This window comes from Stenella coeruleoalba (assembly GCF_951394435.1).
Source record: "Stenella coeruleoalba genome assembly, chromosome: 17".
Lineage (NCBI taxonomy): Eukaryota > Metazoa > Chordata > Mammalia > Artiodactyla > Delphinidae > Stenella > Stenella coeruleoalba.
The window spans coordinates 48,901,514-48,922,389 of record NC_137163.1 but is presented as its reverse complement, the minus strand read 5'-3'; positions in this window follow the sequence as shown (position 1 = coordinate 48,922,389).

Below are 20,876 nucleotides of genomic sequence, written 5' to 3'. Positions count from 1 at the left end.
GGAAAAATGAACCTTTTAGGTCATAAAAAAGGAAATACAGCTTCTTTGTTGACAAAGGAGTCTTAAAAGTTAAACATTTTGTCCATCTTTTCCCACTTAGAACAGTTTTTAGAATTTATAGAACTGATATCATTGAATTATTTTAATTGAACAATTTTAAGAATTAGTTCTGTTTTGTATTTTCTATATACACTGAGATTTTCCTTTCCAAAAGATAACTTAGGTAAAGAAAGACAGAAAAATGTAGACCAATATGGTGGGTTATTTGTGAATCTTAACCTAGCCCAAAGAGCTTTGATGTTTTTTGTGAATTAAACTTTCAACTCCCCTTACACATCTCTACTGTATACACGAATGTTGAAAAGCAATGCAGTATTTTTGATTTTAAAAAGTATCCTTCTTTATTATTTCATGGAACTAGAAGTTATAAACCAGCATATCAAGATAATCACCAAGAAAAATCAATGAGTATTCTTTCTCAGGGTGTCTGGCCTCCATTAAATTTCAATTCCTGTGGAGAAAATATTTCTAATGAAAGCAAAAATATAACAGAGGAAACCTGTACTTCCTACATAAAAATGAAATCCTCAAAATTATTTCCAACATATTTGCTTTCTCCCTATAGAAGTTTCTGTACTTTATTGAACTTAATTTTATATGTAGAATGAGTTATTAGGTTAAGAGATGTAAAGTCAGGACCATGGGACTGTAGAAGGTATTAAAACGGAATTATGTCAGTATGACAGTTTTTTTTTATTTTAACATCTTTATTGGAATATAATTGCTTTACAATTGTGCATTAGTTTCTGCTTTATAACAAAGTGAATCAGTTATACATATACATATGTTCCCATATCTCTTCCCCGTTGTGTCCCCCTCCCTCCCATCCTCCACACCCCACCCCTCTAGGTGGTCACAAACCACCAAGCTGATCTCCCTGTGCTATGCGGCTGCTTCCCACTAGCTATCTATTTTATGTTTGGTAGTGTATATATGTCCATGCCATTCTCTCACTTTGTCACAGCTTACCCTTCCCCCTCCCCATATCCTAAAGTCCACACTCTAGTAGGTCTGTGTCTTTATTCCTGTCTTACCCCTAGGTTCTTCATGACCCTTTTCTCTATTTTTTTTTTCTTAGATTCCATATATATGTGTTAGCATACACCTCACTACAAATAACTCAATTTCATTTCTTTTTATGGCTGAGTAATATTCCATTGTTATATGTGCCACATCTTTTTTATCCATTCATCTGATGATGGACACTTAGATTGCTCCCATCTCCTGGCTATTGTAAATATGGTTGCAATGAACATTTTGGTACATGACTCTTTTTGAATCATGGTTTTCTCAGAGTATATGCCCAGTAGTGGGATTGCTGGGTTGTATGGTAGTTCTATTTTTAGTTTTTCAAGTAACCTCTATACTCTTCTCCATAGTGGCTGTATCAATTTACATTCCCACTAACAGGACAAGAGGGCTCCCTTTTCTCCACACCCTCTTCAGCATTTATTGTGTCTAGATTTTTTGATGATGGCGATTCTGACTGTTGTGAGATGATATCTCATTGTAGTTTTGATTTGCATTTCTCTAATGATTAATGATGTTGAGCATTCTTTCATGGGTTTGTTGGCAATCTGTATATCTTCTTTGGAGAAATGTCTATTTAGGTCTTCTGTCCATTTTGGATTGATTTGTTTGGGGTTTTTTTTGTTATTGAGCTGCATGAGCTGCTTGTAAAATTTGGAGATTAATCCTTTGTCAGTTGCTTCACTTACAAATATTTTCTCCCATTCTGAGGGCTGTCTTTTGGTATTGTTTATGGTTTCCTTTGCTGTGCAAAAGCTTTTAACTTTCATTAGGTCCCATTTTTGTATTTTTGATTTTATTTCCATTTCTCTAGGAGGTGGGTCAAAAAGGGTCTTGCTGTGATTTATGCCATAGAGTGTTCTGCCTATGTTTTCCTCTAAGAGTTTGATAGTTTCTGACCTTACATTTAGGTCTTTAATCCATTTTGAGTTTATTTTTGTGTATGGTGTGAGGGAGTGTTCTAATTTCATACTTTTACATGTACTTTTCCAGTTTTCCCAGCACCACTTGTTTAAGAGGCTGTCTTTTCTCCACTGTACATTCCTGCATCCTTTATCAAAGATAAAGTGACCATACATGCGTGCGTTTATTTCTGGACTTTCTATCCTGTTCCATTGATCTATATTTCTGTTTTTATGCCAGTACCATACTGTCTTGATTACTGTAGCTTTGTAGTATAGTCTGAAGTCAGGGAGCCTGATTCCTCCAGCTCCGTGTCTCATTCTCAAGATTGCTTTGGGTATTCGGGGTCTTTTGTGTTTGCATACAAATTGTGAAATTTTTTGTTCTAGTTATATGAAAAATACCAGTGGTAGTTTGATATGGATTGCATTGAATCTGTAATTTGCTTTGGGTAGTAGAGTCATTTTCACAATATTGATTCTTCCAATTCAAGAACATGGTATATCTCTCCATCTATTTGTATCATCTTTAATTTCTTTCATCAGTGTCTTATAATTTTCTGCATAAAGTTCTTTTGCCACTTTTGGTACATTTATTCTTAGATTTTTTTAATTTTTGTTGCCTTGGTAAACGGGAGTGTTTTCTTAATTTCACTTTCAGATTTTTCATCATTAGTGTATAGGAATGCCAGAGATTTCTGTGCATTAATTTTGTATCCTGCTACTTTACCAAATTCATTGATTAGCTCTAGTAGTTTTCTGGTAACATCTTTAGGATTTGGTATGTATAGTGTCATGTCATCTGCAAACAGTGACAGTTTACTTCTTTTCTGATTTGGATTCTTTTTATTTCTTTTTCTTCTCTGATTGCTGTGGCTAAAACTTCCAAAACTATCTTGAATAATAGTGGTTAGAGTGGCCAACCTTGTCTTGTTCCTGATCATAGTGGAAATGGTTTCAGTTTTTCACCATTGAGGATGATGTTGGCTGTGGGTCTGTCATATATGGCCTTTATTATATTGAGGAATGTTCCCTCTATGCCTACTTTCTGCAGGGTTTTTATCATAAATGGGTGTTGAATTTTGATGAAAGCTTTCTCTGTATCTATTGAGATGATCATATGGTTTTTCTCCTTCAATTTTTTAATACGGTGTGTCACATTGATTGATTTGCATATATTGAAGAATCCTTGAATTCCTGGAATAAACCCCACTTGATCATGGTGTCTGATCCTTTTAATGTGTTGTTGGATTCTGTTTGTTAGTATTTTGTTGAGGACTTTTGCATCCATGTTCATTGGTGATATTGGCCTGTACATTTCTTTCTTTGTGACAACTTTGTCTGGTTTTGTTACCAGGGTGATGGTAGCCTCGTAGAATGAGTTTGGGAGTTTTCCTCCCTCTGCTATATTTTGGAAGAGTTTGAGAAGGATAGGTGTTAGCTCTTCTCTAAAGGTTTGATAGAATTAACCTGTGATGCCATCTGGTCCTGGGCTTTTTTTGTTGGAAGATTTCTAATCACAGTTTCAATTTCAGTGCTTTTGTTTGGTCTGTTCATATTTTCTATTTCTTCCTTGTTCAGTCTTGAAGGTTGTGCATTTCAAAAATTTGCCCTTTTCTTCCAGGTTGTCCATTTTATTGGCATAGAGTTGCTTGTACTAATCTCTCATGATCCTTTGTATTTCTGCAGTGTCAGTTGTTACTTCTACTTTTTCTTTTCTAATTCTTTTGATTTGAGTATTCTCCCTTTTTCTCTTGAGGAGTATGGCTAATGGTTTATCTATTTTGTTTATCTTCTCAAAGAACCAGCTTTTAGTTTTATGTTCTTTGCTATCATTTCCTTCATTTCTTTTTCATTTATTTGTTATATGATATTTATGATATCTTTTCTTCTGCTAACTTTGGGGGGTTTTTGTTATTCTTTCCCTAATTGCTTTAGATGCAAGGTTAGGTTGTTTATTTGAGCTGTTTCCTGTTTCTTAAGGTAGAATTTTATTGCTATATACTTCCCTTTAGAACTGCTTTTGCTGCATCCCATAGGTTTTTGGTCATTGTGTCTCCATTGTCGTTTGTGTTTAGGTATTTTTTGATTTCCTCTTTGATTTCCTCAGTGATCACTTGGTTATTAAGTTGTGTATTGGATAGCACCCATGTGTTTGTATTTTTTACAGATCTGTTACTGTAGTTGATATCTAGTCTCATAGCATTGTGGTTGGAAAAGATACTTGATATGATTTCAATTGTTTTAAATTTACCAAGGCTTGATTTGTGACCCAAAATATGATCTGTCCTGGAGAATGTTCCATGAGCATTTGAGAAATATATGTATTGTGTTGTTTTTGGATGGAATGTCCTATAAATATCAGTTAAGTCCATGTTGTTTAATGTATCTTTTAAAGCTTGTGTTTCCTTATTTATTTCTATTTTGGATGATCTGTCAATTGGTGAAAGTGGGGTGTTAAAGTCCCCTACTATGATGGTGGTACTGTCGATTTCCCCTTTTATGGCTGTTAGTATTTGCCTTATGTATTGAGGTGCTCCTATGTTGGGTGCATAAATATTTACAATTGTTATATCTTCTTCTTTGATCAATCCCTTGATCATTTTGTAGTGTTCTTTTTGTCTCTTGTAATAGTCTTTATTTTAAAGCCTATTTTGTCTGATATGAGAATTGCTACTCCAGCTTTCTTTTGATTTCCATTTGCATGAAATATCTTTTCCTATCCCCTCACTTTCAGTCAGTATGTGTCCCTAGGACTGAAGTGGGTCTCTTGTAGACAGCATATATACAGGTTTTGTTTTTGTATCCAGTCAGCCAGTCTATGTCTTTTGGTGGGAGCACTTAATCCATTTACATTTAAGGTAATTATCAATATGTATGTTCCTATTCCCATTTTCTTAATTGTTTTGTATTTGTTATTGTAGGTCTTTTCCTTCTCTTGTATTTCTTGTGTAGAGAAGTTTCTTTAGCATTTTTTGTAAAGCTGGATTAGTGGTGCTGAATTCTTTCAGCTTTTGCTTTTCTCTAAGGTTTTTACTTTCTTCATCAAATCTGAATGAGATCCTTGCTGGGTAGAGTAATCTTGGTTGTAGTTTTTTCTCCTTCATCACTTTAAATATGTCCTTCCCCTCTCTTCCTGCTTGCAGAGTTTGTGCTGAAAGATCAGCTGTTAACCTTATGGGGATTCCCTTTTGTGTTATTTTTTGGTTTTCCCTTGCTGTTTTTAATATGTTTTCTTTGTATTTATTTTTTGATAGTTTTACTAATATGTGTCTTGGCATGTTTCTCCTTTGATTTATCCTGTATGGGACTCTCTGTGCTTCCTGGACTTGATTAACTATTTCCTTTCCCATATTAAGGATGTTTTCATCTATAATCTCTTCAAATATTTTCTCAGTCCCTTTCTTTTTCTCTTCTTCTTCTGGGACCCCTATAATTCGATTGTTGATGCATTTAATGTTGTCCCAGAGGTCTCTGAGACTGCTTTCATTTCTTTTCATTCTTTTTTCTTTATTCTGCTCTGCAGTAGTTTTTTCCACTATTTTATCTTACAGGTCAGTTATCTGTTCTTTTGCCTTAGTTATTCTGCTATTGATCCCTTCTAAGGTATTTTTAATTTCATTTATTGTATTGTTAATCATTGCTTGTTTCCTCTTTAGTTCTTCTAGGTCCTTGTTAAATATTCCTTGCATTTTCTGTATTCTATTTCCAAGATTTTGGATCTTCTTTTTCAGGTAGACTGCCTATTCCTCTTCATTTGTTAGGTCTGGTGGGTTTTTACCTTGCTCCTTCATCTGCTCTGTGTTTTTCTGTCTTCTCATTTTGCTTATCTTACTGTGTTTGGGGTCTCCTTTTCAAGCTGCAGATTTGTAGTTTCCGTTATTTTTGGTCCCCAGTGTCTAAGGTTGGTTCAGTGGTTTTTGTAAGCTTCCTGGTGGAGGGGACTAGTACCTGTGTTCTCGTAGATGAAGCTGGTACTTGTCTTTCTGGTGCACTGGTCCACGTCTGATGGTGTGTTTTGGGGTGTCTGTGGACTTATTATGATTTTAGGCAGCCTCTCTGCTAAAGGGTGGGGTTGCGTTCCTGTCTTGCTAGTTGTTTGGCATAGGATGTCCAGCACTGTAGCTTGTTGGTCGTTGAGTGAAGCTGGGTATTGGTGTTGAGATGGAGATCTCTGGGAGATTTTCGCCATTTGGTATTATGTGGAGCTGGGAGGTCTCTTGTGGACCAGTGTCCTGAAGTTGGTTCTCCCACCTCAGAGGAACAGCACTGACTCTTGGCTGCAGCATCAAGAGCCTTTCATCCAAATGGCTCAGAATAAAAGGGAGAAAAAATAGAATGAAAGAGGATAAAATAAAATAAAGCAAGAAAAAATAAAGTTATTAAAAAAATAATTATTAAGAAAAAAACTTTAAAAATTAAAAAAAAAAGAAAAATATAATGGACGGACAGAACCCTATGACAAATGGTGAAAGCAAAGCTATACAGACAAAATCTCACACAGAAACATACAAATACACACTCACAAAAAGAGGAAAAGGGCAAAAAATAATATATCTTGCTCCCAACACCCACCTTCTCAATTTGGGATGATTTGTTGTCTATTCAGGTATTCCACAGATGCAGGGTACATCAAGTTAATTGTGGAGATTTAATCCGCTGCTCCTGAGGCTGCTGGAAGAGATTTCCCTTTCTCTTCTTTGTTCACACAGCTCCCAGGGTTCAGCTTTGGATTTGGCCCCGCCTCTGCCTGTAGGTCACCTGAGGGCATCTGTTCTTCACTCAGATAGGACGGGGTTAAAAGAGCTGCTGATTCGGGGGCTCTGGCTCACTCAGGCGGGGGGGAGGGAGGAGTACAGAGTTCGGGGCGAGCCTGCGGTGGCACAGGCCAGTGTGAAATTGCACCCACCTGAGGCACGCCATGTATTCTCCCGGGGAAGTTGTCCCGGGATCATGGGGCCCTGGCGGTGGCGGGGAGCACAGGCTCCCAGTGGGGGAGGTGTGGAGAGTGACCTGTTCTCACACACAGGCTTCTTGGTGTTGGCAACAGCAGCCTTAGCGTCTCATGACCACCTCTGTGGTCCGCACTGATAGCCGTGCTCGTGCCAGTCTCTGGACCTCCTTGAAGCAGCACTCTTAATCCCCTCTCCTCGCTCACCAGGAAACAAAGAGGGAAGAAAAAGTCTCTTGCCTCTTCGGCAGGTCCAGACTTTTTCCCAGTCTCCCTTCCAGCTAGCCATGGCACACTAGCTCCCTTCAGGCTGTGTTCACGCCGCCAACCCCAGTCCTCTCCCTGCGATCCGACCGAAGCCCGAGCCGCAGCTTCCAGCCCCCGCCCGCCCCAACAGGTGAGCAGAGCTAGTGAGTGCTGGTCGTCAGCGATCCTCTATGCGGGAATCTCTCCACTTTGCCCTCTGCAGCCCTGTTACTGCACTCTCCTCCGTGACTCTGAAGCTTCCCCCCTCTGCCACCCGCAGTCTCCAACCATGAAGGGGCTTCCTAGTGTGTGGAAACTTTTCCTCCTTCACAGCTCCCTCCCACTGGTGCAGGTCCTGTCCCTATTTTTTTGTGTCTGTTTTTTTTCTTTTTCTTTTGCCCTACCCAGGTATGTGGGGAGTTTCTTGCCTTTTGGGAGGTCTGAGGTCTTCTGCCAGTGTTCAGTGGGTGTTATATAGGAGCTGGTCCACGTGTAGATGTATTTCTGATATATCTGTGGGGAGGAAGGTGATCTCCGCATCTTACTCCTCTGCCATCTTCTCAAATCCCCCGTGTGACAGTTTTTGCTGGAAACAATTTTTGACATATCTTCTGACTTTCATTTCAGAAATTTTTCAATGTATCAAGATATGAGTTGATTTTAAATATTATATATTCAAACTCTAAAAGATCATGTCTCTTTCCACTCCTCTGGCCTGGCAGAGCTGAGCAGAAACCCTCTCACTGACAGTTTCTACACTATACCTAGATTTTATCAGCGCTGTTCTGTCACTTCTTATATTAAGCACCCAGGGTGTTCTAATTTAAGTTTTACAACATGGAAAAATGGGACCACTTTGAAATGACTAAAAATAAATAACTAGCCTAAATGGGACTATTACGATCACAGTTCCAATAATTTCATGAAAATCAAAACGAATGGCAAAGCAATGTTCTGAAGGAGCTTTAACAAGTCAGCAGTTCATACTGGTGTAGGCTGACTTAATCAGCTACTGCCACGAGAGGGAGAACAACAGGCTGTTCTTAAACTAAATAACAGAGAAGGACAGTTATGTAGAAAGCCATCCAACCTGGTACCCCTGAATGTCCCAAGTAATAGCCTAGCAGGCTATGGAGAAAGTGCTGTTTAACTCTCAAGGCACTGAGACTTTTCTCAGTGGGTCTGCCTGTGGGGACTTAGCTTGTAAGGATTGCCAGAAGAAATAGGATAATGTGATTCTGAATGTGCTGAAACATATTCATTAGAGAGAAATAAAATTGTCTGAATTTTTTAATGGGAATTTTCAAAAACTTTAAGATGTTTATTCACTGCCCAGCACTGGCTTATTACTGCACTGCAGAGGAGCTATTAGAGAAATGATTTAAGTGCTTTTGAGTAATGATGTTTTTTGTGTCTATTAGTGTGCTTCTAATTGCATATTTAAAGACTGATGTGCTTGAAGTGATGGTGCTACATGCCCAATGACCAGGAAAAGAGCAATAGAGACAGCATAGTCTGTTGGATTAAAAGCCCACCGGGCTCTGTCATCCACCCCCTGCCACCAATAGTAAGCTGCTCAGCTGTGCTATGACAGAATTCCTCCAACTGCAAGGAGGCATAAATTACTGTCAACATAATGACAACAGTAATGTCATACACTAGATTTATATATATATATATATATATATATATATATATATATAATTTATAGTATCCTTATGTGACTACATCAAATATGAAAATTGAATAGGAAATATGGTATTAGTTGGTAACATGGGCCAAGAATGAAAGTATGAAACATGATTATTAAGGGAAATGAAACATTCTACTGCTACAAGGGAAGAATTAAGAAGATAAATTACAGTCATCTTATGAACAAGCCTAGAATTAAAATTTCCCAAAATTCATATCACTGAACCCTAAAGGGAACTTTCTATGCAGGTTGTCTGACTCAATAAGTCTGTCATTCCAAATATATTCAGTGCATAAAGTGTGAGCCCTTTAAAAAAAGGGAGATAATAATAAAACTGTTGTTGCTTTATTGCCTTCTGCAATTGCAATTTTACCTGTTACTCCTTCTACTTCTCTGATTGGCCTTCATTAATAGGTTTATCTTCCTCTGCCTGGTCCCTACATGCTAAGGATTTTTCTGGGATTCAATTTTCAGATCACTTTTCTTACTGCCATAAACCCTTTCCCTGAGACAGTGTGAATTACCTTTGATTTCAAATCCATCTCTATGTTGATATTACCCCAGGTGAATCTTCCAGATCCATTTAACCAGTTGCCTACTTGAACCACAACCTTGAAAGATTCAAAGGTACTTCACACTCTGTATTCAGTGAATTTCATTATTCTCTTCCCTTCTTCCTTCTTATAATTTATTCTTCATATAGTTCCCAATTTATTAAATAAAAATTCGCTCAACCCATATACTACCATCCTACACAGACACTCTATCTATGCTCAAGATCTGTAAATAGTGTATTCTGCTTGGATCAAAACACATTCTTCCCCATTTCTACTACAGATGCCATAGATAAGGACTTAATTACTTCTCACTTAACTTACCTCTTCACCTACAGTCTATTCTCTCTAACCCACCAACTCTATGACCTCCTACTTTCCTAAACTGCAAATCTATGCCACTGTCTTTTATGTCTAATATCTTCTCAATAACTACAGAAAAAAATTCAAGCTCTTTAAAAACACACATTAGGCATCTCCATCTGGCCCAAGCCTATCTCCTTCCTCCACACTTCACTTAATTCTTTGGAAAAACTTTCCTCTAACTCTGAGCACAGCACATTTGCCCATGTAGCCTCAATGTTATTCATGGTATACTATCTATCTAAAATGTCTTTCCTCCTACCTTCTCCTTGAAGAAAGCATATTCATTGTTTAACATTCACATTAACTGACATCTCCTTCCCCCTTACTCCACAAATGATTGCTTGCTCACTCCCTGTTCGATTCCCTTTCATAGTTGCTGTTATTAGTTATCATGTAGCAGTGAAAGTATCTGCCTGCTTCTTCCATTTATCTCTTCTACTCTAAGCCCCTCAATGGCAAGGATAGTATTTTATTCATCTGCTGTGTGTGGACCCTCTCACTCATCATTGAGCATGGGATGTTAAATAAGAAGCAGGAGAGTTTGGCCAAATATATGCCAAAAAATCCAAAGAATTAAAAGTAAATCAGATGACAAAGATTTATGCCACAAATTACTACCTTATTGATCCTGAAAAAAACAACTTTATACTTCTCTTCAGCCTCAATTTCCTCATCTATCAAAAAAGGACTAGGTATCTTCTAAGGTTTTTCTCCAAGTTTTATTCTGCACATCCACATATAATTCAGTAATTGAGTTGAAGTTTTAAGCCTAATTTTTTTTAAGTTTTGTACATATTTAACATATTCATTTATGAGAAGAAAACATTGTAAAAAGCCAATTCTCTCCAAGTCACTCTGTAAATATAATATTTATTATGAAATTACAAAACATAAAATTATGTAGATTATAAGATTTATGTGGAAATTAATATAAAATACATAAGTATATAGAAATAAATATAAAAATGTAATATATGGCAAGGCATTTCTGAAAAATAAAAACAAAGTTTGTTGAGGATGACACAACAGTGCCCTGCCAGATATCAAAATACTTTATAAAGTTTTAACCATTTAGGCAGTGTGATATTACCACAGCAATAGACAAATAGATTTATGGAATAGGATAGGGAACCCAAAATTTATCTATGAATTGTAATGACTAACAGAATAGGATTTACTAAGCAGTGGTTATAAAATAAGCTAGTTAAAACATGCTATTAGGAAAATTGATTATCCATATGGAAAAGAAAAACTATATGACTATAACACAACATATCCAAAAATATACTCCAATGAATTAATGTCCTAAAAAAAGGAAGAGTAAGCTTTTAAATGATTAGAAAATAATATACCTTTTTAACAGTTATATAGTGCTTGCCATAGTTTAGACATTCTTCTAAATAAAATACAGACATTAATTTTATCAATAACCTCTTTAGGGAGGTAAATCCAATTATTATTTTTATTATTATTTAATTTACAGAGAAGATAATTATGGCACAGAGAGTTTATTAAACTTACTGAAGGATCACAGTTATGGATAGGATTAGGGTTAGGGTCAAGGGACTGATTCAGGATTCAAATATAGGCATTCAATTTTCTTACCTTAATTTCTGAGCTCTTAAGCACACTGCTGACCAGGAGAGAGGGAAGAACTTCCCTCTTTTTAAAGAAAGGAATGGACAAATTCTTAGGAAAGCACAACCTTCCGAGACTGAACCAGGAAGAAATATAAACAAACCAATCACAAGCACTGAAATTCAGACTGTGATTAAAAATCCTCCAACAAACAAAAGCCCAGGACCAGATGGATTCAGAGGCAAATTCTATCAAATATTTAGAGAAGAGCTAACATCTGTCCTTCTAAACTCTTCCAAAATATGGCAGATGGAGAAATACTCCCAAACTCATTTTATGAGGCCACCATCACCCTGATACCAAAACCAGACAAAGATGTCACAAAGAAAGAAAACTACTGGCCAATATCACTGATGAACATAGATGCAAAAATCCTCAACAAAATACTAGCAGAAAGAATTGAACAGCGCATTTAAAGGAGCATACACCATGATCAAGTGGTGTTTATCCCAGAAATGCAAGGATTCTTCAAAATACACAAATCAATCAATGTGATAAACCATATTAACAAATTGAAGGAGAAAAACCATATGATCATCTCAATAGATGCAGAGAAAGCTTTTGACAAAATTAAACACCAATTTATGATAGAAACCCTGCAGAAAGTAGCATAGAGGGAACTTTCCTCAACATAATAAAGGCCATATATGACAAACCCACAGCCAACATCGTCTTCAATGGTGAAAAACTGAAACCATTTCCTCTAAGATCAGGAAAAGGCAAGGTTGTCCACTCTCACAAGTATTATTCAACATTGCTGTGGCTAAAACTTCCAAAACTATCAGAGAAGAAAAAGAAATAAAAGGAATCCAAATCGGAAAAGAAGAAGTAAAACTGTCACTGTTTGCAGATGACATGATACTACACATAGGGAATCCTAAAGTTGCCACCAGAAAACTACCAGAGGAAATCAATGAATTTAGCAAAGTAGCAAGATACAAAATTAATGCACAGAAATCTCTTGCATTCCTATACACTAATGATGAAAAGTGTGAAAGAGAAAATAAGGAAACACTCCCATTTACCATTGCCACAAAAAGAATAAAATACCTACAAATAAACCTACCTAAGGAAACAAAAGACCTGTATGCAGAAAACTATAAGACACTGATGAAAGAATTAACAATGATACAAAGAAATTAACAAGATGGAGAGATATACCATGTTCTTGGATTGGAAGAATCAACATTGTGAAAATGACTCTACTACCCAAAGCAATCTACAGATTCAATGCTATCCCTATCAAACTACCAATGACATTTTTAACAGACTAGAACAAAAATTTTCACAATTTGTATAGAAACACAAAAGACCCCAAATAACAAAAGCAATCTTGATAAAGGAAAATGGAACTGGAGGAATCAGGCTATTGGACTTCAGACTGTATTATAAAGCTACAGTATTCCAGACGGTATGATACTGGCACAAAACAGAAATATAGATCAGCAGAACAGGATAGGAAGCCCAGAGATAAACCCACACATATATGGTCACCTTATTTTTGATATAAGAGGCAAGAATATACAATGGAGAAAATTAGGCTCTTCACTAAATGATGCTGGGAAAACTGGACAGCTACATATAAAAGAATGAAATTAGAACACTCCCTAACACCATACACAAAAATAAACTCAAAATGGATTAAAGACCTAAACATAAAGCCAGACACTATAAAACTCTTAGAGGCAAACATAGGCAGAACACTCTATGACATAAATCACAGCAAGATCCTTTTTGACCCACCTCCTAAGGAAATGGAATTAGAAAAAAAAAAAAAAACAAATGGGACCTAATGAAATGTAAAAGCTTTTGCACAGCAAAGGAAAATATAAACAAAATGAAAAGCCAACCTCAGAATGGGAGAAAATATTTGCCTATAAAGCAACTGACAAAGGATTAATCTCCAAAATTTACAAACAGCTCATGCAGCTCAATATCAAAGAAACAAACAAATCAATCCAAAAATGGGCAGAAGACCTAAATAGACATTTTTCCAAAGAAGATTTACATATTGCCAGCAAACACATTAAAGAATGCTGAACATCACTAATCATTAGAGAAATGCAAATCAAAACTACAATGAGGTATTACCTCACAGCAGTCAGAACGGCCATCATCAAAAAATCTACAAACAATAAATGCTGGAGAGGTGTGGAGAAAAGGGAACTCTCTTGAACTGTTGGTGGGAATGTAAATTGATACAACCACTATGGAGAACAGTATGGAGGTTCCTTATAAAATTAAAAGTATAACTATCTTATGACCCAACAATCCCACTTCTGGGCATATAACCTGAGAAAACCATAATTCAAAATGGGTCATGTACCACAATGTTCACTGCAGCTCTATTTACAACAACCAGGACATAGAAGCAATCTAAGTGTCCATCGACAACTGAATGGATAAAAAAGATATGGCACATATATACAATGGAATATTACTCAGCCATAAAGGAAATGAAACTGAGTTATTTGTAGTGAGGTGGATGGACATAGAGTCTGTCCTACAGAGTGAAGTTAGTCAGAAAGATAAAAAACAAATACCATATGCTAACACATATATATGGAATCTTAAAAAAAAATGGTTCTGAAGAACCGAGGGGCAGGACAGGAATAAAGATGCATATGTAGAGAATGGACTTCAGGACATGGGGAGGGGGAAGTGTAAGCTGGGATGAAGTGAGAGAGTGGAATGAACCTATCTATATACACTACCAAATGTAAAATAGATAGCTAGTGGGAAGAAGCCGCATAGCACAGGGAGATCAGCTCGGTGCTTTGTGACCACCTAGAGAGGTGTGATAGGGAGGATGGGAGGGAGATGAAAGAGGGAGGGGATATGGGGATATATGTATACATATAGCTGATTCACTTTGTTATACAGCAGAAACACAACATTGTAAAGCAATTATACTCCAATAAAAAGTTAAAAAAAAAAGAACTGAAAAGTATAGTAATAAAGAAAAAGACATCTAAATGTGATTAAAACTTTACTAACAATAAAGTCAACTTTATGTTTTAAAAGAAACCACATGCTAGGAGAAAATACTTGCCTCATAGATGACCTGTGAATAATTGTTCTAATCCTACATATAAATATGAAAATTACAAATCATCTAATCAAAAATTATGGACAGTATGTAAACTTACAATTTTTGAAAATCTAATTCAAACACTAATAAATAAATGAAAAGATTCTCAATCTTACCAACAACCAGGCAAGTGAAAATTAAAACTGATAACATTTTTCCCATTGGACTGAAAAAAATTAAGAAGTCTGTACAGTTAAACCATAACGTGGGTTTGAACTACACATGTCCACTTATATGTGTATTTTTTTCACTAGTAAAGACTACACAAGCTGCAGTTAGTTGAATCCATGGTAGTGGAACTGGGATATGGAGGAACCATGGATACAGAAGGCTGACTATAATTTATATGTGGATTTTTTTTTTTTTTTGCGTTACACGGGCCTCTCACTGTTGTGGCCTCTCCCATCGTGGAGCACAGACTCCGGACGCACAGGCTCAGCGACCATGGCTCACAGGCCCAGCCACTCTGCGGCATGTGGGATCCTCCCGGACTGGGGCACGAACCCGTGTCCCCTGCATCAGCAGGCGGACTCTCAACCACTACGCCACCAGGGAAGCCCTATATATGGATTTTTGACTGTAGAGAGTGTCTACAACCCCCTATGTTGTTCGAGCATCCACTGTATATTGTCAAATGCTGACAGGTACTCCCTGAAAGAAGGGGAATTGTTCAACCATTTGGAAAGCAATTAGGCAACACACATAAAAAGTGAAGATGGGACTACTGTGTAAAGAAATTAAGTGACCTAACAGTTCCTCTTGCTAGTATCTGCTCCTAGAGAGATCACTAGCACATAAAATAATGAAACATGTACATGGAAAATTAACTGCCACCTTGTAATTGTGAAATAATGGGAACAACCAAAGTATCTATCAAAAGAGGACTGGATAAACAAAAGTAGCATGTATATATAAAACAATAGATGAGTAAAATAAAGGAGCCAGTTCAACATAGATAAACCAAAAAAATAATTCTTGAGGAAAAGCAACAGTTGTTCAATGGTGTAAAAACATAATACAATTAATGTAAATACATGTCACATGAAATGATATTAAAAATTCTCTATGTATGCATATGTGACCACTTATAGTCTATTTTTTATTGGAGTATAATTGCTTTACAATGTTGTGTTCTTTCCTGCTGTACAATGAAGTGAATCAGCTCTATGTATACATATATCCCCTCCCTCTTGGCCCTCCCTCTCATGCCCCCCTCAACCCACCCACCTAGGTCATAACAGAGCACAGAGCTGAGCTCCCTGTACTATACAACATGTTCCCACTAGCTACCTATTTTGTACATGGTAGTGTATATATGTCAATCCTAATCTCCCAATTCATCCCACTTTCCCCTGTGTCCACAAATCCGTTCTCTACCTCTGCATCTCTATTCCTGCTCTGCAAATAGTTATGTCTGTATCATTTTTCTAGATTACACATATGGGCATAAATATATAAATATACAAATATATTTGTTTTTCTCTTTCTGACTTACTTCACTCTGTATGACAGACTCTAGATCCATCCACCTCATTACAAATAACCCAACTTAATTTCCTTTTATGGCTGAGTAGTATTCCATTGTAAATATGTGCCACATCTTCTTTAACCATTCATCTGACTATGGACACTTAGGCTGCTTCCATGTCCTGACTATTGTAAATAGTGCTGCAGTGAACATTGTGGTACATGACTCATTTTGAATTATGGTTTCTCAGGGCATATGCCCAGTAGTGGGATTGCTGGGTCATATGGTAGTTCTGTTTTTAGTTTTCTAAGGAGCCTCCATACTGTTCTCCATAGTGACTGTATCAATTTACATTCCCGCCAACAGTGCAAGAGGGCTCCCTTTCCTCCACACTCTCTCCAGTATGAATTGTTTGTAGATTTTTTGATGATACCCATTCTGACTGGTGTAACGTGATACCTCATTCTAGTTTTGTTTTGTATTTCTCTAATAATTAGTGATGTTGAGCATCTTTTCATGTGCCTGTTGGCCATCTATATGTCTTCTTTGGAGAAATGTCTATTTAGGTCTTGCACCCATTTTTTAATTGGGTTGTTTGTTTTGATATTGAGTTACATGAGCTATTTGTATATTTTGGAGATTAATTCTTCATCAGTTGCTTCATTTGCAAATATTTTCTCCCATTTGAGTGTTGTCTTTTCATCTGGTTTATGGTTTCCTTTGCTGTGCGAAAGCTTTTAAATTTTATTAGGTCCGATTTGTTTATTTTTGTTTTTATTTTCATTACTCAAGGAGAAGGGTCAGAAAATAGCTTGCTGTGTTTTATGTCAAAGAGTGTTTTTCCTATGTTTTCTTCGTAGAGTTTTATAGTGTCCAGACTTACATTTAGGTCTTTAATCCATTTTGAGTTTATTTTTTGTATGGTGTTAGGGAATTTTCTAATTTCATTCTTTTACATGTCCAGTTTTCCCAACACCACTTATTGAACAGCCTGTCTTTTCTCCATTGTATATTCGTGCCTCATTGGTCATAGATTAGGTGACCATAGGTGTGTGGATTTATCTCTGAGCTTTCTGTCCTGTACCATTTATCTATATTTCTGTTTTTGTCCTAGCACCATATTGTGTTGATTATTATAGGTTTGTAGTATAGTGTGAAATCAGGGAGCCTGATTCCTCCAGGTTTGTTTTTCATTCTCAAGATTGCTTTGGCTATTCAGGGCCTTTTGTGTTTTGATACATGTTGTAAAATTTTTTGTTCTAATTCTGTGAGAAAATACCATTGGTAATTTGATAGGGATTCAAGTGATCTATAGATTGCTTTGGGTAGCATAGTCATTGTCACAATATTGATTCTTCCAATTCAAGAACATGATATATCTCTCCATCTGTTTGTGTCATCATTGATTTCTTTCATCAGTTTTTTATAGGGTTTTGAGTACAAGTCTTTTGCCTCATTAAGGTGGTTTATTCCTATGTATTTTATTCTTTCTTTGCAATGGTAAATGTTATTGTTTACTTAATTGCTCTTTCTGATCATTTGTTGTTAGTGTATCAGAATACAGGACACTTACTTTCATTGGCTCTAGTAGTTTCTGGTAGCATATTTAGGATTTCTATACATAATATCATGTCATCTGAAAACAGTGACAATTTTACTTCTTCTTTTCCAATTTGTATTCTATTTCTTCTCTGATTTCCAAGGCTAGGACTTCCAAAACTATGCTGAGTAATAGTGGCTAGATTGAACATCCTTGTCTTGTTCCTGATCTTAGAGGAAATGTTTTCAGGTTTTCTACATTGAGTGTGAACTTAAGAAGAAAGTGTATTCTGTCACTTTTGGTTAGAATGTTCAATAAAAACCAATTAAGTCTATCTGGTCTATTGTGTCATTTAAATCTTGTATTTCCTTATTTTCTGTTTGGGTGATCTGACTTACTTCACTCTGTATGACAGACTCTAGGTCTATCCACCTCATTACAAACAGCTCAATTTCGTTTCTTTTTATGGCTGAGTAATGTTCCATTGTATATATGTGCCACATCTTCTTTATCCATTCATCCAATGATGGACACTTAGGTTGTTTCCATCTCCTGGCTATTGTAAATAGAGCTGAAATGAACATTTTGGTACAAGACTCTTTGAATTATGGTTTTCTCAGGGTATATGCCAGTAGTGGTATTGCTGGGTCATATGGTAGTTTTATTTTTAGTTTTTTAAGGAACCTCCATACTGTTCTCCATAGTGCCTGTATTAATTTACTTTCCCATCAGCAGTACAAGAGGGTTCCCTTTCCTCCACACCCTCTCCAGCATTTATTTTTTATAGATTTTTGAAGATGGCCATTCTGACCAGAGTGAGGTGATACCACATTGTAGTTTTAATTTGTAGTTCTGTAATGATAAGTGATGTCAAGCATCATTTCATGGGTTTGTTAGCAATCTGTATATCTTCTTTGGAGAAATGTCTATTTAGATCTTCTCTGCTTTTTTTGGATTAGGTTGTTTGTTTTTTTTAATACTCAACTGCATGTGATGTTTATATATATTGGAGATAATCCTTTGTCAGTCACTTCATTGGCAAATATTTTTTCCCATTCTCAGGTTTGTCTTTTCGTCTTGTTTATGGTTTCCTTTTGTTCTGTGAAAGTTTTAAGTTTCATTAGATCCCATTTGTTTACTTTTGTTTTTATTTCCATTTCTCTAGGAGGTGGGTCAAAAAGGATCTTGCTGTGATTTATGTCAAAGAGTGTTCTCTTGACTAGATATATAGGTAGGTTTATTCCTATTCCTTGACTAGATATACCTAGGTAGGTTTATTCCTAGGTATTTTATTCTTTTTGTTGCAGTGGTAAATGGGAATGTTTCCTTAATTTCTCTTTCAGATTTTTCATCATTAGTGTATAGGAATGCAAGAGATTTCTATGCATTATTTTTGTATCCCTTACTTTATCAAATTTATTGATTAGTTCTAGTAGTTTTCTGGTAGCATCTTTAGGATTCTCTATATATAGTATCATGTCAACTGCAAACAGTGACAGATTAACTTATTCTTTTCCGATTTGTATTCTTTTATTTCTTTTTCTTCTCTAATTGCTGTGGCTAAAACTTCCAAAACTATGTTGAATAACAGTGGTGAAAGTGGGCATCTTTGTCTTGTTCCGTATTTTACAGGAAATGATATCAGTTTTTCAACACTGAGAAAGATGTTGGCTGTGGGTTTCTCATATTTGGCCTGTGTTATGTTGAGGTAGGTTCCCTCTATGCCTACTTTCTGGAGAGTTTTTATCATAAATGGGTGTTGAATTTTGTCGGAATCTTTTCCTGCATTAATTTGGATTATCATATTTTTTAAAACATCTTTATTGGAGTATAATTGCTTTACAATGATGTGTTTGTTTCTGCTTTATAACAAAGTAAATCAGCTATACTTATATCTCCATATCTCCTCCCTCAGTGTTTCACTCCCACCCTCCCTAGATGGTCACAAAGCACTGAGGTGACCCACCTATACTATGTGGTTGTTTCCCACTAGCTATCTATTTTACCTTTGGTAGTGTATATATGTCCATGCCACTCTCTCGCTTCATCCCAGCTTACCCTTCCCACTCCCCAAGTCCTCAAGTCCATTCTCTATGTCTGTGGCTTTTTCTGATCTGATCTTTATGATTTCTTTCCTTCTGCTAAGTTTGGGGGTTTTTGTTCTTCTTTCTCTAATTGCTTTAAGTGTACATTCAGGTTGTTTATTTGAGATGTTTCTTGTTTCTTGAGATTGTATTGTATTGTTATAAACTTCCCTCTTAGAACTGCCTTCACTGCACCCCATAGGTCTTGTGTTTTTGTGTTTTCATTGCCATTTCTTTCTAGGTACTTTTTGATTTCCTCTTTGATTTCTTCCATCATCTCTTGGTTATTTGTTAGCTTATTGTTTAGCCTCCATGTGTTTGTATTTTTTACGGTTTCTTTCCTGTACTTGATATCTAGTCTCATAGCATTGTGGTTGTAAAACATACTTGATATGATTTCAATTTTCTTAAATTTACCAAGGCTTGATTTGTGACCCAAGGCATGATCTATACTGGAGAATTTTCCATGAGCATTTGAGAAGAAAGTGTATTCTGTTGATTTTGGAAGGAATGTCCTATAAATATCAATTAAGTCCATCTTGTTTAATGTGTCATTTAAAGTTTGTGAATCCTTACTTATTTTCATTATGGATGATCTGTCCATTGGTGAAAGTGGGGTGTTAGAGTCCCCTATTGATTGTGTTACTGTTGATTTCCCCTTTTATGGCTGTTAGCATTTGCCTTATGTATTGAGGTGCTCCTATGTTGGGTGCATAAATATTTACAATTGTTATATCTTCTTCTTGGATTGATCCCTTGATCATTAGGTAGTGTCCTACTTTGTCTCTTGTAATAATCTTTATTTTAATTTCTATTTTGTCTGATATGAGATTGCTACTCCAGCTTTATTTTGATTTCCATTTGCAAGGAATATCTTCTTCTATCCCCTCACTTTCAGTCTGTATGTGTCCTTAGGTCTGAAGTGGGTCTCTAGTAGACAGCATATATATGGGTTTTGATTTTGTATCCATTCAACCAGTCTATTTCTTTTGGTTGGAGCATTTAATCCATTTACATTTAAGGTAGTTATTGATATGTATGTTTCTATTACCAATTTCTTAATTTTGGGGGGTTTGTTATTGCAGGTCTTTTCCTTCTTTTGTGTTTCCTGCCTAGAGAAGTTCCTTTAGCATTTGTTATAAAGCTGGTTTGGTCGTGCTGAATTCTCTTAGCTTTTGCTTGTCTGTAAAGTTTTAATTTCTCCTTCGAATCTGAATGAGATCCTTGCTGTGTAGAGTAATCTTGGTTGTAGTT